The 24,492-nt window shown below is 37.9% G+C and overlaps 1 long non-coding RNA gene across 1 annotated transcript; it reads right to left on the reverse strand.

Annotated features, from left to right (window-relative positions):
- Window positions 1–549: 549 nt before the first annotated feature.
- On the reverse strand, window positions 550–22,756 carry LOC105736570 (uncharacterized). The gene is made up of 2 exons (XR_015294397.1): window positions 22,359–22,756; window positions 550–6,464 (listed from the first exon to the last, which is right to left on the reverse strand). It is a non-coding gene; the product is annotated as an uncharacterized LOC105736570 (long non-coding RNA).
- Window positions 22,757–24,492: the final 1,736 nt, after the last annotated feature.

The following is a 24,492-nucleotide window of genomic DNA, read 5'->3' on the forward strand; positions in this document are numbered from 1 at the left end:
ATAAACTCAAATTTTGTAACTATATATGAAATGTTACAAAAATATTCTGAAATTTTATATATATATATTCTTTTTTTAACAATAGAATTCGAATTATTGTACCTTAAAATCGTATCTTAAAATTGGGAAGATTTTAAAATTTTAATATAATTAATTATTCAATTGTTTTTTTAAATTTTTTCTTATTTTTTGCAAAATTTTCAGATAATTATGGATGATGAACAACAAATAATAATCTTCCTTAAGAAAATTAAAAATATATTTTAAGAAAAACTTTAAATAACAACAAAATTGTTTTTAGATTTCCAATTTTTAGATTTTAATCTTTTAGAATGCTTTATATTTCTATTATATTTTTTCATTTTTTCAAATATAATCGTAAAATAATCATAAACATTCATTTTAAACAAAAAATACTTAATCTTTAACAAAATTGATTCTGTCTTTAATCATGTTTCGACTCTTATTTATAATTTACTATTTATTTATAAAATAATAAAAATTTTCTATAATTAAGGGATTGGGATAATAATTTAAAACACATTATATTATTCGCAATTTTAATATCTCGCACAAAAATTATACAAATATCCTACCTCCTCTATTTAATTTTCCAAAATCATTTGGATAAAATTTTTCTTGTTTATCTACATTTTATCTATATGAAATTGAGTTTCAACGCACCATCGATGGCCTCTTTACCTACCACGTGAAGCTCTACGACCTTTGCCATTAATTTACATTCGATGAACGTCTCGAAATCCCGATGCTCCTCTGGCCAAGCTATTGCACAATCTTTCGCGTCGGTTATAATCCTACTAAATTTCGGTCTTGTTCGGTTCCTAACACCGTTTAATACCCAATTTCATGGCTTAAACGGGGAAAGAGGAAGAGAGAGAGAGAGAGAGAGAGAGAGAGAGAGAGAGAGAGAGGAAGAAGGATCTGATAATCTCTTGAATTATTAAATATATCTGATCAAAATAAGTATTTTTCGATTTATGGATAATTTAAATCCTAAAAGATAGATTAATCCTAAATTATGTTGAAGTTTTCCATTGTACAAATTACATTTTGTTTATATTCTTACAAAATTCTAATAAAAAAGGGAAGATAGTACAAAGATATATGGTTATTACACGGTTTCGAGGAATCTCTGAAATTTCTCCTCTCTCTTTTCGCCAAAAATTTATTATAATAATCATTATATTTGCATCTATTTATTATATTTTATCATTATTTTGATATTACACATTGAATATCCAAGAAGCTTGCACTCTTACAATTTACCAAGATATTTCATAAAAATTACGTAAAAACCTAAACAACCATCATCTTTGTAAAAAAAATATATCAAACGAGTCAATAAATCTAATTTCATAGATATAACTGAAACTAATAATCGTTTTAATTTTAAGATGCAAAACATTAGTTGAGCCTCGCGTTGAATTAAAATGATAAATTCAACAAGAGCCACGTATAAAAAGTAGCCAACAAATTCTCAAATTTTCCTTTTCTTCTACGTGACAATGATCTCCTCGAAACATCTTGTTCACAATAATGGAACACTTGAAATCGTTGACAATACGGCCAAGACGATTCCGTCAAGGTTTTCCACGCGGATCTCGTGGATCTCGGAGCCAGCCGCGTCCAGGATCCCGATGCACGACACTCGTTTCCGGTTCGCAGTTCCTATAGTTGCGTTCTTGTCCGGATTTCGAGGATGCGGTAGTCGCGCGATAATAAATTATTCGAGATAGATGATGTTGCCACGCCACAACGGGTCTGGGCTTGCTCTCTGCTCCTGCTCTGTTCTGCTACCGGGTATTTATGCCGAGTCTGGCCGCCATGCTTCATACCACCAGGATAGCAACCCCCTGAGTTATGTCGACCGCGTTGGTCTTGATAGATTTTACAATTTACGATCGCCCTGTACACGCGCCCCCCGAAATATCAACCTGCCTCGAAAGGATACTCGATACCTTGTCTAAGGTTCGCCATCGCCATCGCCATTCACGATAGGATTCCGTCTTATTGGACGTCTTATTGTATTGGTTATATGCATTGTTTTAGAATCAATCGATCCAAACTGTTGTACACAAGTATAAGCTCAAATGTATTTAAATATAATTGTGTAATATCAATTTTGTGTAGAAAAGAATTTACATGTTATATTTTTGTGTTTTTATAATCGTTAGAATAAATTTGAAGATAATCAATTTGCTTGAATAGCTTGGTAGATTCAACTTGGCGAGTGAAATGAACATTTTTTGGAAATCTTTTTGGAAAACGATAAAAGAATTTTAAAAATTGAAATTTTAATTACAATCCAATTTTATATTATGTAATTATATTTCATTAATATATTATAATTATAACATAACAGATGTGTTTTTCAACTTCTAAACATATCATCCGTTTAATTTCATAGTTAAACTACGTTATAACTTTGCTCTCTGCCGAGACATGTTTTCATAACACGAAACATATAGATACATATTGTATATTGAACATTCTACAATAATAAATGTAAAACGTTATTTTCTTACATAAATATGAATTTAATTTAATTTAATTATGCAAATTAATAATAATTAATTACAAATTAATAACAACTAATTTAACGTAGTATAGTATATAACTTTAACACACATATTGAAATTTCTAAAATCATATTTTTCAAACAAATTACCCAATAAATATAATAAAGAATCGAATCACATATAAATTTCAAACGAATCTCTTAAAAAATTAAATCCTTATCTCAAATACTTACTTGCATATATTATCATCTAAGATTTTACCATTTAACATCTGGCTTTTCCTCCATGAGAATTAAAATCTTCAACGCAGCGTAAAAGTGCGGTAATCGGAGAACATTAAGAACATTACAGATCTCTATTCTAGGCGAGAATTCTGTAGGAGATTTGAAACAAGCTGTAGACTTTGAGCATCCACGGTACGCTGGTCATCAAGTGTAGAGAACGGGTTAGTTTTATGGTTCTGAGAAGATAAACCTCCGACTGTTACTACCCCCTGGTTATTATTATCTCTACGCTAGCTGGGAACACAGTGTACATCGGTATCTCGACGGACTAGACCACCATTTCATAAGCTTTCACATCATTTTCTCTGGATTGTAACCCTCGACTGATGCTTTCGGCATAGCCTTGAATCTCGCCTAACTTGATTTTCTCTCCGATCGGATAAGGTGAACCATTGCGATCGTTTGAATATATATGTATTTGAACGTAAGAGATGGAAGTTTTCCAATAAATTTATTTCTACTGCATCTTAATAATAATTTGCCTCGTTGGAAATGAATTTAAAATACAATGTTCATGCGAATACAATTTTGCATAAAAGAATAATTATTACAAAGTCATCTCGAGCAATAATTATTTAAAACGCAACAAAATTACATATACATTACACATTTTAAAAAAAGCAAAGATAAAATAAACATAATTTAATGATAAAATGAGCCTCGTCTCGATATTTTGAAATCAAATTAAAAAGAAACACACAAAAATACAATAAATATAATCAAAATCTTAAATTTTGCAACCCCCAAAGAAAGATACTAATCCAACCATTATTTAATCATTTTCCAAAACGATTAAATAACTTCACGTTCCAACCAATTAACGAATCAAAAGAATTCGTCGAGTCCAAGATCAACTCGTCCAGAATCCAAAGATCCGTCCGCTCAGATACGTCGAAATCGAAAAGTCTGGTCGGCTCTCGCGATGAAATACTAACGCAATTAAACGCCGCCGACAAGGCCGTGCCGGATATTGGCACTCCTCTGCCATGCAATTCTATTACCCTCACGAGGGAGGGGCGGGGAGGGGTATCGAGTCGTCGGCCGTTCCTCATCCCGCTCCTCGGTCACCCCATTTTCGCGGCAGGGTGGCAAAGGCTCGATTTCGAGGTGGGCACGAAACAAAGCAAGTGGCATGGAATCGTGCAATACCGAAGTGTGCCCGTGGAAATCCTCGATATCACTTTCCGATAGTCATTCGGCGTGACATGGGGAGGGAAGGGATAGGGGGTGGCGCCCCGGGTCGGCCGATTAAGCGAGCAAACACCGTCCCGCCGACCATCGACACCCTCCGCAAGGATGGTGACTTCTGGAACTGCTCGAGATTCCATTCTCGCCAATTTCGAACGGCAGAGCCGGGACACCAGCTGCCTGTGGCATTCCGACACCTACCTCCAACGCATCAATTCGAATAAATTAGGGGATTTTTCCTTCGAGGGGGTGGCTACCCTACGTTTGAATTAACGGATTAACCGAGATTAAGATTGAGGTATTTTCTTTTTTTTTTTTTTTTTCTTTTTATTTCAAGACAAATTCAGTATAGAATGTATTCGTTGAGGATTAATTTTTTAATCTTTCATTTCGATAGATTTGGAGGAAATTGAAAAGTTTGTAGTGATATCGATAATCTTTGTAAATCTAATTCTTATATGGTAAAAGAAATCTGTTGTTTTTATTATTTTCGCACAGTTTCCACTTTAATAAGTAGTAAGAAAAAGATTGGAAAAAGTTCTACTCTCCGTTTGATCCTTTTTTAACTCAATAAAATTACATTAATCCCGAGAGGTTAAAAACCGAGTATACACGTTGCGGTTAAAAAATATATTAAATTATGAAAAAACGTTTAATATATTCTTTTAGATTAAGCTCTTTTTTAAAATTACTTTCCCCTTCGCGTTTAACGCGAAAAAAGGAGGAGGAAAAAGGAGATATTAAGTCGAGTTTACATTTAATCAAGCTGCCGACTAATTTACTCAGCGTGGAGCAGAATTTGTACAGGACAAGATAAGGACTCCGTTTAAACGGATCAAGCAAAGATCCCTGTGCTTGTATCAAAGAAGGAAAATATAATTTACAAATAGATGTCCCGTAAGTAACAGCCTCGGTGTTTCTCCGCGGATGGAACTGGCTGCTTATACGGCAAAGTGGAGGAAGGGGAAGCGGACCGAATTTGTCAGACTAACAAGGTGCTAGCTTCTCGCCGCGGCGCGCCTCGACATCTGTAATACTCAAAGTTAATTTCCAACCGCTTCGAGAGGGTGACACAGACCATTCGTCCGCAACGGATAGAACAGAGGCCCGACACTTCCTCGAGTTTCATCCTTCTGAAACAATTCTTCAAGAAATTATCGTCAAAGTAAATTTTATTTCCAGTTAAAAAATTATTCCCACACATTGAAAGATCGTACTTCATCGAGGACATCATCCAAGGAATCGTGAATTTTTAGGAATGCTTATTTATTCATACTGAATGAAAATGAGTTAATAAAGATCTGAAAAGACAATTTTACATTAAAAATAATTATTTCCATTATTTCCTTGGATGAACTCGTATTTCTATATTCTAATTTCAATTTATAAATTATTTAATAAACGAGTGATTCGAGATGTGTAATAATTTAATATTGATTTAAAAAGAAGGACAAGGCTTAACATATATCAAAAAACCTTCGATAAAATTATAATTGTCATTGTTAAACAAATTTTAAACGTACTTCAATCAACTGGAAGAGATACCAAATTTCTCTTCCAAACTTCTCAGTCACCTATTTTCGCCTCGGCTAGGAAAATACCTCGATCTCAGAGATTATTAAAGATCGTCGATGCGAGAAACGATGAAAAAAAAGAAAGAACACGTGTCGTTAACAAGATACATTGATCCCCCAAAGCTCAAAGGACCACAAATAGAACGTATGCAGAGGTAGAATGTCACAGGGGGTAAGGTAGGATCGGAGCAAAGGAACGATTGGCGTGAAATCTGGTGGAAAATCCTTCATCGACCAAAAGCTACGATTCCTGGGTCGAGGAATGATCGGAGTTTGAGGTTAACAAAGTCGATGGGAAGCATCAGTTATCTCGTCGTCAATCTGACCGAAGGTAGTCCACGTATATCTCCGCGTAAAAGGGGTGGAGAAGGAGGGGTTCAAAGAGGAGGGAGGGGGGGAGAGGGTTGTAGTGTGGGTGTTGGTGTCGGTGGTACTGGGGCTGTCAGGGGTTGCGGGGGTGGGTGCAGCGGTTTGGCGAGGACACCGGGTGGACTCGACGGCGCTGCCCGGCATCGACCAGAATATTATGGACTTATCAAGCCATCCTAATAGTCTCATCAGGATGCAAGCCTGCAGATCTCATCATCCTCGGCGTCCCTGGACCACGTACCTACGTAGGAACGAGCGAGCAATGGCGTTTCCTGGCGTAGATAGCGTTATAGGAAGTAATAGCGGACTGGTATGATTACGTGCTGTCCTAAGGCACAGACAGCGTCCAAGGACATTGCTGCGGGACCTGAGCAACGATCCATCTTCCTGTCTCTGCACACGAGCTTCGCCTCTTTTGCCCCTCTTCGCGCCGGATCGACCGGCCGTGCTCCAGTTACCGTGAAAACTCTTCGAGACGGCTGATTAGCGCATGCACCGTTTCTAGATACCTATTTAATTAGAGATCGTGTATTCGATAACGTCATCGTTCCCAGCATAAATAGAAATCAACGGTGAATCTTTCGACCGTTTGAAGGAAACCGACTTGGAAAATTGATAACCTTAATGGACGGGAAGATGAATGGACGGTGAAAATAATTAAAGGAGAGAGGATTTTCTAGGATATTTCTTTGATGTTTCTTTTTTTTGTACAAAACGAAAGCTTCGTGGATAAAAAAATAATTTAGATTTAAATTTTCATCAATAATTAATTTACGTATTCTGTTCTGTTCTCGGTTGATATAAAAATATACGAAAATTTAAAAATTGTATCATTGAGAAATTGCGGTGGAAAAAATTGTATCTTAAAAGGGGATGGAAAAAAAAATTAATTATCAACAAATCGAAAAGAAACGAGGAAAGGAGAGCGAACGAGATCGTAGTCGAATCGCAGCTCTTGCTAGCGCATATTGCATATTGTGTATACACGTACGGAGAATTACATAGTTTTGGGATATATATTGTTGTTTAGTACGGTTTAGAATTTCCATAGATAACGGAGAATTATAACGGAGGCCGCTGTCACGGGACCGAGAAACTGCACAGTATACAGCTTCGAGTATGCGAACATATAAATTGCTTCTTTCGTCATTGCATCACAAAGAAGAAGAAGAAGTAAAGATCAGCTTGAGTGGGTTTATCTTAAAGAAGAAAATCGATTGAAAACTACTGTAAGATTATTAAAAAATTAGGAAATAATATATTGTTTTTCAAATATCTATAAACAAATATACATGTATTATTTCTGAATAACATTAACATGTTTCAAGAAGCAGATTATAACGTGAATGAATTTGTTTCTCGTTTATTAGATTTTATGATGTCTTATTTCAAATATTTGTGTAAATCATTGTTCATGTTCTACAAAAATATAGAAGAACAAAATAAAATAATGTGCAAGCAAAATCTCGAAACATGAATTATGCAACGATATTCTAAACTATAATACCATATCCATGATAATAAACTTAATAAATTCGTACAAAATACTATTTTTATATCCAAAAAATGATGTAAAAACATTTACGTCTAAAGGTACACAAATACAAAATATAAAAGTGATCTCATCAACGACAATAATTCTCCAATAAAAGCAAGAAAATCTCCATCTATCAACCTATCGACAGCACAAAAGAACAAGGATCAAAAACGACAGACGTCAAAGTAGAGGAAGGTGAGCGAGAGTCAGACCCTCGCCCACCTGACCTCGTCATCTTTCCGCCAGGTGACCCTTAACCGCAGCTAATAACTCCGCTTTTTCTTCGACCACGAACTACAAACTAATCTACGGCACACGTGCCCGGCCCGGCCGCCATGCTATTGGCTGCAACCGAAAACTTGCGCCCCCAATATCGCGCGAAGACACCCCCATCCGCGAGCGTAGCCGGGCAAACAGGAAACCCATCCGAACAATCGAAACGGATCTTCGCAAACGGGGACGAGTTAGCAGCAAGCGACTCGAATAACCTCGATTCTTTGGGATCGTGGGTGGACTAGACTTGATCGTCCAGCGGCCGAGGGGAGGTTAGGTTTAAGCAACTCTGTGAAAGTTGCGGACAGGGTCGGTTGGCCCGAGGGCGGTGGCAACTATTATAAACTGTAGCACCTCGAACTACCGCCTCCAGCCTTCCTTCCTTCTCCTCCTCCTCCTCCTCGCCCCTCTGACCTCCTCCCCCCGAGTGCCCGCCAGTTTCCTCCACCTACTTTTCCTCCTCCCCCTCGCCCAACCGGCTCGAACCAACGCCGCGTCTCCACACCGCCCCCAAATAACCTACGCTCCCTGCCGAACTAACCCGCACCGTATAACTCTGCCTCGACTCGGCCTCTCTCCTACGTACCCTCTAATCAATCAACCCCCAGGCATTTCGACCGGTCCGCGCCAGGGATCGCGGCTTTCCAGTCTCTCCTCAGAGAGAGAGACGTCTCTCTATCTGGAAAGACTCGGCCGCCAACTAACCCTGTTGCTGCACACACACCGATGGGCCGCATAAACATCGACCACCGACCGGAATCTCCATCGCACGGGATGGAAGATGGAAAGGACGAAAGGATGGCTCGCTGTCCACGACCCAGTTCTCCCAGTTACTCTTTGCAAATGGATGGGTGCAGAGAGAGAGAGAGAGAGAGAGAGATTTTCCAGAGATTTTCGAATCGATCGTGACCACTTACTTTGTCGCAACGGATATATCTTTCGGATGATCGAATTTTGAAGGGAAGTAAATTTCTGTATCGATTACAAGAAACAGTTTGATTCGTCTGCTAAAGAAGAAATTGTTATTAGAATTTAAAATATAATGAAATGATATAGATGATAGAATATGTGAAACGATTATTATTTACTTTAAGTAAAAAATTGTATATAATTTCTAAACTATAAAGGGGAGATAATATAATGAAATTTTAATGCAAATTAATAAGTAATAATTTTGCGATAATCATTTAAAACGAATCTTATATCGAATCTACATTTACCTCGGATTATCTTATGCACGTTCTAAGCAATTACGTTATCTCTTTGTAAAATATCTACATGTACGAATATCTGGTAAGTATTTGGAATCACAGGTCTTATCCATTGGACGAAAGATCTCGGTGATTATTCGCACGATTGGCTGACAGGCATTGTTCTTCAGGATAGAGAACGATGCCAGGGACAGTGCAGCTAATAGGTAATTATCAGAGTGCAATTTTGCCCAGCAGCCAATCCCATTCATTTCCTCGATATCTTGAAACGAACGAGCCGTACCCCTCCTCCCAGGTTTCGCCCATACGATCGTACGTTGCGTTCCAATATCTGCCGTTTTCTACCATCGATTCCGCTGCTACGACATAACTATAGGCGCAGGAGGAAATAGAGTAATTATAAGGAAATGACGGGCGTTGCCTGTGTGGTGGCCAACATTGAGACCCGTGCGTGGATTCGTGTTCTCTTTGGTCACGGTTTCCCTTCCCATTGTTTGCGAATCGAAATACTGCAATATCGTATGGAGCATCGAGAACGTGGGAGAAGCTCCTATGCCAATTACGGGGAAACAAAATGTTAAATTAACGATATAGAAATATCGAGAGAAATTTTTTTTAAATAATTAATAAAAATTAGAATTTCACAAAAACTTTTTAAACGAAACCTTCTAAGAAATAAATACATACGAATTATCGTACAATTTTGGAAATATATTAAAATCATACGTTATATGCGTTTTAATATTTTTTTAAAATTTCTTCATCAATAATGCAGAAAATGTCGTCAAGAAATTACAATAAACGTAATAAATAATAAATTATTCAAAAATTATTTGAATTATTTATATGCAATAAATAAATGTTATAATAAAACACAAAATATAATGAATAATTAATTAAAAATAAATTAAATCTGATTTTGAAAATAAGATTAATAATCTCACTTTACCGTCTTTAATATCGTCTCGATAAATCAATTCTAAAATCCACGTAAAAATTTGTTTTGAAACGTAACCTCCTATTGTTTCGAAAAGTATATTAATTTCGAAAAGGTTAATTCGATTCGTACAAATTTGTTTTACTTTCAGTCTTCGAATTTCACTCGAGGAGAGAGGACGCGTTTATTTAACAAGTCATTCCTCCGCAACGACGTCTCGAGCAGACGTTAATTCGTTAACATTTAATTGCGCACTTAGCTCCCTTCGACACTTGCCCGACACGCAAGCCTCGACACACAAATATTGTGGGTGGTGCACGCACACGAGAGCGCGTTAACCGATGAGGCGACGAACCAATACCTCATGCAACAGCGGGGATGTGCAATGCAATTAATATAATTACTTTCGATCACAGTGCAGCTGCTTTGCTCCTACCACGAATTTCGAGACTATGGAATAAAGATGATTGCACAGAACCCCTGACCTCTCTCTACCACTCAAACTACTATAATACCCGCTTATTTTTAATTAAAAAAATGGACAAAAAAATTACTATTGATATATAATTGTTATCGTCACGTGGAATGTTATTACATGTATGCAAAATTAAATTAACGAGGAAATATTGAGTTCAATTTAAAATTTTTTCTATTTGTATTACTATGCTATATGTATTATATTTTTTAGTAAAAAAAAAGTATTCATAGCGTAAAACTTTTACTTAAAACAATTTCCTACAAATTTACATTTTTCTTCGAAGATTTCTAATATTCCTTGTCGAGTCGATTTCCTGACATTTTTTTTTTTTTTGTTTCGAAAAATATAAATATAAAATATAAAAATACAAATATTACAAGATGAAACTATTTATACACTCGTACACGTGTACGAAAACTGCGCGAATCTGTCGATAAACCAAATCCGGAAACTAACGCGAAGCGCACGGTAAAAAAAATAACAACTCCCCAAACACGTCTTCGACGTTACAACACGAATTCCCTTAAACTTCGTTCCAACAACGAGAGACTAACCACGGCATGCAAAAGCTGGCAAACACCTGCTGGTAACGGTCCACTAATCTCCGAACTTGAATAATGAAGACTATGCAAACTACAGCAAAATATTGCATCCCGAACGGAGGGGAGGTGAGATAGGGGGGGGGGGGGTTGATGTATCGAGCCGGTTGTGTCTTGAAACAACCGGCGAGATAGCGGGCAAATGGTATCCTTAAAATATTCAATACACCGGAAGATGCTGTTCGCACCCGGCCAGAGCGAATCCAACTTGGTGTACTCTCCCCTCCCCCATCCCCCCTCAACTTGTCGGTGTGCATTCGCACACGTGCATACGTGTACTTTGGCGTGCGAACAGCGAAGCCCCCTCCCTCCCTCCCTCCCTCCTTCTGAGTTTGCCAGAACGAAACTACGTGCGTGGTCTGGATGCATGCAATTTTGACTAGATTAACGCTGCATTATTCAGCTAATTAACTACTAGGAACCGCTTCTCCCGGTGTTTTCGGTATCTCCCTGAAAACAACGTCGTTTGTCTTCAGCCTCCGCCCTGAGACAGTGTGCCGTCGTTACGGAGCCTGCAGGATCTGTAGGCTCAAGGCTGGCTTATTCCAGTTGCCCGCGTATATAAGTTGGACGCCAGTAAGAACGAAGGGGGGGAGCTTTCACGGTTGAATCTACGCGACCAACTTAACTGCCCGCGTTACCGTTCCTCGCTGATATTTAAGTTTCGCGTATCAAATGAAATAGCTGGGAAACTCGCTTGCAAAATAAGTTTAAGAAAAATTGTTGCTTTAAACTTAATATTTCGGCGGATACGTTGATGGAATTTTCCTCGTGGAATATTTTTAGCAAGGCTTTTTATTAATTTTTTCTTTCTATTGGTGTTTCTCTATTTCGTTTACGATGCTCTTGTAAACTACCATTGACGAGAATGTTTTGAATTTTATCGAGAGTATGCTACGAACGAAATATTTATCGTTTTGTTTACCAATGTATGTTCGAACATTCCTACGTAAAATTTAATCTTGTGTACAAAATTCTGTTGGAATAATATTTTTCAAAATAATGATTACGCATTATAATCTAAATACAAAAGTTTGTTACCGGGAATTTTCGATAAAGTTTTGTGCAAACTAATAACGATAAGTAAATATATGGTGAAAGATAGTTGATCGATGCTTTGATGTTTCCTGGTACAAATTACAAGGATCCGGGTAAACCAAGCGTTGGTTAATTACTATTTGATTGAAAACCAGTGTTAGCTTGAGCATATATAATTCGAAAATTAGAAAATTAAAGGAAATCAAATCTTTCCGATTTCCCGTTGAGCTGATGTTCAGTTTCAATTTAGCAAACCGTCATCAAAAGGAAAATCATGTCTATTCCGTGTACGTATCAAACGTTACAACCGCCATCTTCTTCGAGAACATTAGACGATATTGCAGTGACGTTCAGCGTTTCCTCTCAAGCGCGAGCTCTCCAAACTTTGGCCGAATCGAGGATAGAGCAACAGACGAAGAGAAGCGGCAACCGAAGAGAAACGAGAGCAACGAGAAAGCTGAGGGCAAAACAGGAGGAATGGCTGAATATTCCTCGAGGACGGAGCTCCAGTGGCTGGTAACACGGACGTCTAAGCGTACACTGATTTAGAAACTAAGGTATAACGCTAATATAGAGCTATCTTGCTACGTGCACATAAACACACAGAGTACATATACAAACGTAATAAATACGCCTTTCCCAGAATATACACACGAGCATTTATTGAAATTATTTACGCCTCTTTGACGCTTATAACTTCTGACTGTATTGTATGTATTGTATGTAAGATGTTTATTTAACAGAAAGAAATAAATAATAATTGTGATAAAAGAAGTACGATGTTTTTTTTAATTTTGTACATAATAAAAATTGTACGTGATAACGAAAATTTTACTAAATATTGTGCACATCACATTTTATGCAAACAAAAGAAAAAAAATATTGTATTGCTTTCAAAAATTTAAAAGCGGAATTGTATTAAATAAATACATTACAAAAATAATTATCTATAAAACATTTTTACACAATTTTTAAACATACAATTATTTAATATTTGCTAAAATATATATATATAGGAATAAATATAAATAAATTTATATTACATTTACCTGATTTTAAAATATTTCTAAGAATTTGTTTCTACGTGAAAATTCATAATGCATAAGATAGAAGCACAAAAAGCTTTTAACAAAGTCTTTATCAATATCGTTAATTCCAGAAAAAGGAAACAACGATAAAAAAAATATTAACTGAAGAAATATACCAACGCAACATTAGATCTTAACATCTCTCTGTCTAATCAAATAAATCCGTTTCAAAACAGAGAGAGAAGAACTACAAAAGAGTGAATAAATCTCCGCGTTCTAGATCAATTCCAGTTAGAACGATTCCATCGAATGCAATCAAACATCGCGAGAGAGAGATAGAGAGATTGTTGACCCAAACGCATTCGAAGGAAACGTCCCTGGGAGTTTGACGTCAGAACGGTACCACGAAAGCATTTCGTGGGAATTTGAAGGTATACGAAGGTATACGAGACCACGAGCATTCTCTCTGGAGGGCCAACAAGCAAGGAGCAAGTAGTGCGATCGCGTTATGTTGCAGACTGGAACTCTCGTTAACCGTGTGTGTGTACGTGTGCATGCAGGGACCCCCTACACCCCCAGGAGCCACCCCCCCTTTATTCACCTCCGCCTCAGCCCCCTTCCACCGTTCAACCCTTCCTTATTGCAAGTTCTACGGTTCGTGCATTAAACTATGGAGTTGCCCAGGCATCGACCCAACCCTACCATCTGGATATGCGGCCCGCGCGCATATACGCTATGTACATTTCTAATCAAGCGATATTGTAACTGCGGTCTAACCTCCAAACACCACGGCCTCCAACAGCACCTCCATTCCCGTCTTCCCTGCCGGCATCGTTGCCCCCACCGTGTTACTCCCCCCCTCTGACCTCTCAGCCACCTTCTACGACCTTATCGAACTTCTTCTTTGCGAGCTTCGATGATTTTTGGAGGGTCGATAATGTTAATGATGTCGATTTGGAAGGAATCAGGGGAACTCTTGTAGCAAGAGAAATAATATTTTTGAAATTTTTCAGGTTTGGAAGGAAATAGATGTATATCTTTTTTTTATTTTGTTTTTCTCTTTTTCATCTTTTAAGTTAATTTGTAACACTTTCGTTATCTTCGTCCCTTTCGTTTTAAAAAAATATCCATCTTTTAAACGTATATAATTGTTACGAGATAATTGTAATAGAATTATGATGATTGAAAAAAAAGTATCATTAAATTCTAAAGATTGTTAAAAGATTGTTAAAGGTATTGGAATATGTTAAGTTTAATCCAAAATTATAATTTCACGTAAAAAGTCTAGTATCGGTTAGATTCTTTTGTGAATATGGAAGGATAAGAAATAAAATTACAAAAAGTTAAAATAAAATTCTTCTCTCTAAAATACTAATTATAATCAAATTTAATCGATAATTCAAACTCTCCATTTAAGAAAAATACGAATAAATGTAGACCTCAAAATATTCTTGCAAAGAGATCGTTTAACAACGAATCGTCTGTCTATGCGAAAGAAGAAACACAGAGCGTGTTATTGATATCGAATTCTTCAAGTCAAATAACGTATATCGACAAACGGAATTGCGGTTTGTGTCTTCAACCAATCCCCTCTCTGCGCGAATTTCTCGGAAAATCAACGAACTCTGCTACTACCATTCCTAACCCATGCAAATATGGCTGCTACTGCGTCGTGACTGCAATCGACTCGAAATGGAATTCGTGTGCAATCGTAGTTGAAGTTATGCAATCACGAAGACCGCCATAATCGTGGAATAAGACATTTAATGAAAAGCTAAGCGCGCAGACCACCGGGCAATTGGTAGCGAAGTCGAAATTAATTTTAAAATGAAATTCAAGAGTCGCGATGGATTCAATTACACGCACGTGTTTTTACCCCATGGTATTGAAATAGAAATCTAACTTCAAACTGGTGGTACCTACTTACTTAAACGAATAAATTTACGTATACTTATATTAAATTTAAACTTTTTCGCGTGTGTTTGATTGTGGAGAATTTTTTCTTTTTTTATTTTTAATATTCTCAAATTCATTGTCAACGTTGAAATTTTACGTAACGCGACATAGAAGAAATTTATTCAATCAGATAAAGTATACACGGAGAGCAGAATACTCCATTTCAATAACATTTCTACAGAATTACTCGTCTGTAGGGAAAATTCCATTGAATATAGGGGTCCATTTTGTACCAAGTTATTTGACGCTCGATTAATGATACGAACATTACGGCACACACCCACCCTAAACCCATGTCTCAACCCTTACATGCCTAAGCACCATCGTGGTATTATGCGATTTTGCGAACGATAGATCCGCATAATCCGTAAGGATCGTGGCCGAGAGAGAGGGTGGTGGAGGTGAAAAGTTGAGAAAGACAAAGCAACCCCTTGTGTTTCGTGTAATCGTTTAATCGACAAATCTACAGAAACGCAGTTTATCTCAATTATCGTAGTCGTTTCCACGTGAAAATAATATAATTGATAATCTTTTAAATGCAAAAGATACAAATTTAGAAGAGAAAAATAAAAATATCTTTTATGAATCAATTTTCACTTATAAATTATTGTTTCAATGTTTATTTATTATTTAAATCATTTGAAATTAAATTAGAAATTATTTTTACTCTATTTCATTCTTTATAACAAAATTTCTAAAAATTTGAAAATAGATTCGATATAAATTAAGAGAAATGAGTGGAAAATTAACGAGCGTGATGGCAAATTATTAAAAAATATTTATATATATTGCATACAAGATAAAAAAAATTCTACAAAACAAGTTCATGAGAAGATGAGAAATCAGCTACAAATCTGTTCACAGAGTAACTGATTTGGCGAAAACCTGTTCTATCGAAAAGCTGCACTGGACCGCACTGTTTTCTCACGGCATTTGACCACTGGTCATCTTATGCGCGAGAGATGCGTGGAATACATCCACCCTTAGACGAGTTAGAAGGGATGAAACTGACCGGGGCAGATTTAACAGCTTTAGAAAATTTTGCATATGATAATATATATATTTTTCTTATATCATGCTGATTTGTATTATTTTTTAAAACATTTCAATAATTATTAATTAATTATCTTATTAGTTAATTATCTAAAGCATACATAGAAAATAAAATATATAATATGTATAAAAAATTTTATTAGAATAATTTCATTTAATTTAAATGAAATATTAATTATTATATGATTTACAAATCTTATTTGATAGAAAACTTGTATAAAAAAATTACAATAAAATGTATAAAATATAAAATGAATAATTAAGATCTTTGATAACTGATAAAATATAAAAATTATAAGAATCATCTTATACTTTATTTTTATTATTATTATTATTATTATTATTATAATTTATACATTAAATTTATTCCAAATAAAAATAATAAGGAAAGAATTACAAATAATAAACTGAAGTAAAATCAATGTATAATAAAATTTTATTGAAAATAAATTAATAACTAAACAAATATAAAATCCAACGTTGACGCACTAATTAAAATTGACGCAGATATTATAAATCTCTTATGATTTATCACCCCAAAATTACATCTGAAATTACTCATCGATATGAATAATATATCGACAAAACTGCATTCATAAATTTGCATAAAAACGATCCCTACCAAAAACTCCACCGCAAACATTGCAAAATTTCTCGATCATTTGTCCGCGTGAACAGCTGAACGAATTTCGTTACCCATCAAAGAAGAAGAAGATGGAAGAGAGAAGGATAAAAACGCACAATTTGTTTCGGAAATTCGAGAAGCATCGATACCACACGATACACCAGATTCCAAGATAGAAAATAACCTGTTCTTGCCACTAAGGGTGACTAAGCGCTGGACCATCCTGTGTTCTCACGGTGTCGTGGACCAATGGTCATCCTCCGTGCACCGAAGAAATAAAGAAACGAGTCTCCACGTGGTGGGGAATGTTTAGAATTTGAAAAAGAAAATTCTACTTCTTAATTGTTCGCGTTTAACAGCAAAGAACTGGTTTCGCGTATTTCAAGAGACGAAAATCTGGGTTTGTCGGTCAGTATCGGGGATGCTGCGGTCCATGCAGCATCCCTTCGTCTCGTAAAGTAATTTTTCACGATCCAATAATAGTTCTCGACCGTCGTGCTCCAAAGTATCCCTCTCGGCCCGTAAAATAATTTTATTGCGTCTCGATGTGCCTCGCGTTAAAAATTAGTCGTTTCTCAAATGTGTTCGGTCGTAAAACAACGTATAATAAAATTTTACGGCTCTGTTCGTTTTTCGTGGAAAAATAGTGGCTTCCATGATCGGTCCACGTCTTCGTTCTTGTATCGGTGAGTATTTTTTAAATTCTTCTTTTAAGCGATTTAAAAAATTATCGATTTGAATTATAAGATTGAATTTTTGTTATAAGAATGAATTAACAAAAAAAGCTGTTGTTATTATTAATAATAGAAATTATGAAAACATTTTATTACTGTAAAGTAATATAAAATCTCATTATATCCTTTATTTATAATTTTTTTCTCGCTAAGTTAAACATTTGATAAAATATTTTTTTAATCTATGTAACATGACGATTAGTCATATAATCACGCTTATCTTTTAATTTTTTCAAATCTGATTAAATTTCTATTGAAAGTTCCTTCTCTCGTAAAACAGGAATAATTTTGAATTGAAACGATCTCATACTTTTGGCCGATAATGTAATTAGCCGCAAAAACCATAATTGAGGCGCATAATTTAAGGACTTTCTCCGCAAACTTTTTTCGCGAAATGAAATAACTTCATCCTAATGAAATAACTTTAGCCATACCGGTTGGCCATCGAACGAAATTAAAAGGAAGATAAGAGGAGAAAAAAGAAAGAAAGAAAGAAAGAAAGAAATGGAATCGCAGGGAATTGAATTCGCCACTTTGGCGTAGAAATTGGCCGGGCAACTTCATTGAAACGAAATATCGAAATTTCCATCGAAACATTATATTCCAACGGAGCAAAGGTGCTTCAGAGTAATATTCGACGCAAAGCAATATCGCGTTACATGCAGTACCGTGTTCGATGCTCGTGACCGAGCCAGTTTAAGGTTAGAATTATTGATCTAATACTCTGAGGAAGCTAAGCCGAGTGTCTACGTCGGCCGTGAACGTATCTTATATTTCCCATACCATCAGCCACCCCCAACTGAGCTCAAAGCCTCGAGCTTCGCAACCCCAAAAGGAACCCAATAATTAATCGCGTCCCAAGCGAAACACCCTCGAATAGACGTAGCCTGTCACTACATGTTAAATAGATTCCCATATATATAGTTAAACCGTGTATATCAAATCATATTTCTTTGAAATATGATTGTCAGTTTCTTCGAAATTCTATTTTGAAAGGATAAAAATTGCTTTGTTCATTTCTTTGAAATACTTTGCATATTCGTATTTCTTTAAAATGATTGTCAGTTTCTTCGAAACGCTTGAAGTACATTTAAGTTTCTTGATATTTATCTTTTTTTTGGGGAGGGAAAAGAAAAATAGAATGACGAGAAATGATGGAGATTCTTTTTTCTTCTTGATGTTTGATGAGGGAAATTGTTATAAAAAAAGTTGAATTCAATTTTATGGCATATTGTTCCTTTTCCTTTCTAGATATATATCTTTGTAATAATTATAGGTGCATAGTGAAAGATTTACGTTAAGAATGTATAAATTAATTCTCAAGATATAAGAGTTTTGTAGCATATTAAATTCTAGACATTTCATATCATGATTTTTCAAATTTATAGATATATTGATATCTTAAAATCAATATCTTATGCTTTTCGAATAGTTTGTTTTTTCTGAATAGTATCTTCAAGTTTGAACCAATTAATAATTATATTAGATAATATAATAAATAATTATTCTATATATCTTTGTGCAAAATATTTCCCTTTACATTATAATATCTAATTTTCTACAACAAGTTATTAATCCTTAACTATCATAATTCTTCTATTCATCACTATGTATAACATAAAATATTATAACAAATATTTCAATTATTATAAAAAATAACACATTAACCATTATTTCACCCTTATCTACGAATAATCCTCTTTAAGAGAGTAACTCTCCCCCAAATAAGAGGCGAAGACACATCGAAGAAAGAAACTTGAATCGACACTTTGGAAAAGTCGTGAATCAGAAGCAATTAGGCCGCGCGGGAAGCGCGAGCATCGACAAACACCGACAAATTAGATACATACGTGGAGAGGGGTTGAACCTTAGACGAAGTGTTAGGTCGGTCAAGCCAGGTTGGAAACTACGTGCGGCCGGTGATTACGTCGATCGTCGAAAGAACAAACTCCGGATTGGATTAAGCACACGGCTGCACCGGCACCTTCCCCATTTACCGGCCGTGGCCGGCGCCGCCGCCACGGTTTACCATAAAGTTTACAACTTCTGTCAAGCTCCGTGGCCGCTGTAACCGTACTAGAATGACGACAGACCGACCCTTTGGTCGTCGGTGTCCCTCTACGATCCGCACACTTATGTCAACTCACATTGCACCCTTACTTACGCGCTTGCATGCATGCGAGGAACGACTTTGGATCGACGAAATGAACGATTTGCGATCGAAAACCTCAAATTGCGTGAATTGGTGAATAGTATAACATTCGGCTATTCTAATCGAAATCGTTCGACGAAGAAAAGATTCTGAGCTGAGAAAGGATTTGAACATGTATTAAATTGTTTATGCAATCGTACATTGATGAATCTTATAAAATTTTTAAAGTGAAATATTTATATATTTATAACAACAGAATAACAAATATCTAAAGTAATGATTATTATCGAATCTCGGATAGAAACAATCAATCTTTTTTTTTCTGCATTTGAAATAATCCAATGATAACGAATCAACGAGCATGCAAAAAGAAAGAAAGAACAAAATGCTTACGTAAATAAAAAAAAAATCTGCCAAGCTACCATAACGTGCATCATGGCGAAGCCTCCAAGCATAATGAAACGCGACATCCCCCTGCAATGGACAGTTCGCAGGGGTCTTTTCGCCAGAGGGTCGGCCAGCAACCCTTTCCTTAATTCGCAAGTAAGATGGCAGCCTGCCGGTCGGCCATTTAATTTCACCGCCCCTTCAGAGTTTCTTAGGTATATACGTGTATAAGTTCTGGAATCGAGGGTGGCGTCGCACGGGGTTACAATCAGGGGACGTGAGAACCGTACAATCATCGTCTCCGCACAACATAGCGAGGAGCAAGGATAATTTTCTCAATTTCGCAGTATCTCCCGCGGGGTCACTCGTTAAGGGCTCTAAGTGAGATTCCAGGGGTTGGTGAGGAAGGTTTTGGGAAGGGGCTGGTAAGGGTTAGACCGTAAGATAGTTTGATAGGCTTGGTTGCCAGGAGACCTCTAAGGCCCTTGCTACCTAATGCCGAGAAAGGCTGCCGCGAATACATATGTACTTCAGGCTTATAAGTGATCCTCCCTATGTATCTGTTCATACGGTGCAGCCTATCTATCGGGCAGAGCCGGGAAGCAGCAAATATCGATGCAAATTAAATGATCTTCCCTATCCCCTGGAGATGCTACGCTCTAAGGATGCCACAATGGACTGTTTAACGTTTTACAGAGAATTGTGTCTTCTCTTTCGAAGCATCCAAGTATAATATCTAAGAAGAGATTGAAATTTCATCGAGGAGAGAATTTAACAAGGAAAGTTAAAAATTTATTACCCGTTGGTAAGAGAGGACAATGGGTGGTAGAGGACCAGGCAAGGTATCGAGCATCGGATGGTCGAAGTGGAACAATCGAGCGAAGTGGAACAATTCGTCGGAAACTTGTTGAACTTTCTTCAACGCGTGTGCACTGTATTCTCCTCGACGAGAGACTCCCCTCGAAGTCGAATGTACCGAACGAGTATCGAATAGATGCGGCGGACAATGGGCGACACGAAGTTGGAATAATTGAAGTAGAGCGATGAAATTAGAAACAGCGACTGTAGATAACTGAAAGTTGCCTCTAATGATATACGTATTTAAAAAAAAAAAAAAAAAAAAAAAAACGATAGTTTAATTTCACGCGAAATTAAATCGACCATGATTTATTAACGAGATCCGAACCGGTGGAGGAACGAGTGAGTAAAGTGTACGTCGTTAACGACTCGCTAACGATTCGCCATGGATTTCTTGCATGAACGATTTTAGCGAACCGGCATTAATGTTGTATAATGTACTGACATGCATACCTGGCAGACAACGAGTATAAGGCTACAGATACTCTCGTGGCCAATGGGTGAACGTGGTAGCCCTGTACAGAACAGTTTTACCGATAAGACCCGGCGTGTTTAACAGCCGCCGGCTAAAGCGCCGCTTCTCCACCCCCGCGCTCTCTTAACCACCACGTTCATTCACCATGGGACGTGGACTGGGTGTTACATTCTATACACGCACAGAACTACTAAAGGAGATTCTATAAAACTGTTCCAGCTATGACGTCAGAGACGACCGACATGGTTGCGGTTTAACGGTGAAAGTTCTCTCGTTGAGAACGCGTGGAAAACGCGAGATTTCTCCTGCTTTTTCATTGAGTTTGTAAAGAGTTTGCTTCTGATGAATGTAAAATTTTCTATTTTACGGTAATTAAAAAGAGATGTCGTATTTAATTTAACTTAGAGCAAGCTTTAATAAGATTTCACAATGAAGAGCAAATAATAAAAAAAAGGATAATTAATAAAGCTAAATAAAAATAGAAGCAACGTGGATATCGAACGAAATAAACAAATCATCTTAATTGCAAAAATAAAAAAAAAAATTGGAGGATAATTATGAAAGAGGTATACACATGCTTACACATGCATAGCACGCCTACAAGTGGAACGAATGTGTGCGAGGAATCCCATTGAAGCCCGGCATAAATCTCGCGGTCGAGTAAAAAAGAAGTTTTCAAGGTTACGCGAGAAAAAGAGAAAAAGAAGAGGGAGGGGGAAAAAGAAGAAAGAAAAAGAAGGATGGAAGAGTTGAAATGCGGGGGTTTCCTTCGGGTCCAGCGGGATTCGCGTAGCCAGCTCCTGGAGCGCAAGAAACGACCTTAGACCTGGATCAATAGAGAAGAAGGGGGGTTGGTACTCTCCTAGAGGAGAGGGGCGGGTGTAAGGGGTGAATGAGTAGCGAAGGAGGGGGTAGCAGCCAAGAGGATACTGGCGGCAAGTGGCATGGAAGGGGGTGAAGTGGAAAAATCTTAGGTTTCCCGCACGGTGGCGGAGGGAGACTGCTCGAGAATCAAGGTGGGGGTAACCTTAGACAAGAGGCGTGGTCTGTTCCTATTCTCACCCCCGGGTTTCCACGGAGAAGCAACCCTTATAGCCGGCGTTGGAGGCCATGGACGTCAACTAGAACGATCACGGGAACAGATGTCGAGATCTGGAGGAGGATAACCGTGGCAATATCCTTAAAATTTCTTTCCACCCCTTCGTCTTGTCCTGTCTTCTTCGGGCGGTCGAAATTCTTCTTCTCTCCCCTTCCTTCCTTTCTCCAACCTTTCCAACCTTTCCAACCCTCGTCCGACTCTTCTCGTACATCCACTGAACTGGGTTTTCTCGCACCAAGAGAACGCGGTCACGTTGAAATTCAGCACCAACAGAAACCAACACGGCAACACGTCTGGAACACCGTCGAACGACGAGTCTCGCGGCGGAGCTTTTTTATCGGCTAACCGGTAGACGAAGCTCGAAGAGTAAAACCCGTGGCAGCCGTGCTTTTTTACGGCGCATGCGGGCGTTTCAGCAGGAACGAAAGTGGGGGTGAAAAGAGAATCGAACTAGAGCCGCTTGTTTTCCACCCTTCGTCCCGCGGCCTCGATTCGGGTTTTATTTCGAGGAACTCCGAGGGCGCGGATCGGTTATCGATCCGCCGTTAAATCGTGGAAAAAGGGAATAATAACGTGACCTAGAATCACGTTAAACGGGGTTTCGCGTTTCCCGAACCACGTGAAAATAATCGGAATAAGGGTGAATTTAAATCGTTCGCTTTTAAAAGATGATGGATTTTCATGAAAAATTTTCCGCCGATTTCTTTTTTCTTTTATTTATCAACGATCTTACAATTTTTTTTTTCTTTACAATTCCAAACAATGAAACAATTTAAAAAGTTCATCCTAAATCTGAAAATATCCGAAAAGAAACTTGTGCGATAACTATTTTTTCGAAACTATATTTTTCCAAGCAGATCCCAGTTCCATTTTCAAACACCGCCGTAAACATTTCATACGGTTAATCGCTAAAATCCTCCCTCGCCCCTCCCCCACCCCCCCTCCCCCCTCCCTCGAAATCGTTTCCACAAAACTCAGTATATAACGGCGGTGCCGTGCCGTCGAACAAATGGATCACAAACAACGAGACCAAACCGCTTGGCAAACAGGAATCCGCGTTGATTGCCTCTCGGATCCCGTCAAACAGGGGAAAAAAGGGTATACGAACGAGCATAGAGCGCACGCGGTTCCCCTATGGAAACTTTAGTACAACGAAGGTAATCAACGAGCTTATCGACATGTAAATCGTACGATTCGTGACACGGACTTCTGATCGTGCGTGGCGTTGCGCGTACGTGTTTGCGCCGTGCGCGAGAGAAAGAGGGCGAAGAGAGAGCGTGGGGGAGCCGCGGGGGGAGCCCGTGCAACGATAGGCATTTACACGTGCAAATGTGGCAGTACGAAACGTTCATACATTTCGGTTACATTACCGTAGACATCATCGGATGTGTTGACGGGAAATACGAGCATAACTCAACCAAGGCTACCTGCCGGGATTTCGCGAAAATCTCCCTCTCTGTCGGGGCTACACGCTCGTAGTTCCTCCGACTATTGCTACCACCCCTGGCCCTCTCTCTCTCTCTCTCTCTCTCTCTCTCTTACGACACGCATCACGCATTTTCTCTCCCTCTCCTCCGCATACGCGGTGTATCTCCTCTCCTCTATTTATCTCTGTCTGTTTCATTCTCCGCGCACCCCCTATTCCTCCCCTCGGCGGTGGCCGTTCTCCCTCGTGGTGGCGAACCCCTTCGGTTCCTCGCGCCCGTTTCCACCTCCGCGCTGTCCACCACCTCTTCCTGTCTCTCTCTAACGTTGCCCTGAGTGATGACGTCATTTCCTACGGAGCATTATACATCTCGCAGCATATTTCCGTCCACCGAGAATTAAGATTCGGATGGAAAACGAGATTTTCTGGAAAAGCCCGCTCATGGTTTCGAGTCGAACGTCGAACGCGAGATGAAAGGGGGGAAAAATGGGTAAATTTGACGAATTGTGATTAGATGGGATAATGAAATGGGTGTAAGGGTGACAGAGATTTACGTGTGTCGAGATTAGGAGCGAAGGAAGGGGATTCATTATCGCGATGGATAAGTTTAATTGCTCGAGACTGAGTAATTTCATTCACAAAAATTTATTTGACGAAGAATTTTATTAAGT

Source organism: Apis florea, unplaced genomic scaffold, assembly GCF_048593485.1.
Source record: "Apis florea isolate Af1SG1 unplaced genomic scaffold, ASM4859348v1 contig_3765_pilon, whole genome shotgun sequence".
NCBI classification, from domain to species: domain Eukaryota; kingdom Metazoa; phylum Arthropoda; class Insecta; order Hymenoptera; family Apidae; genus Apis; species Apis florea.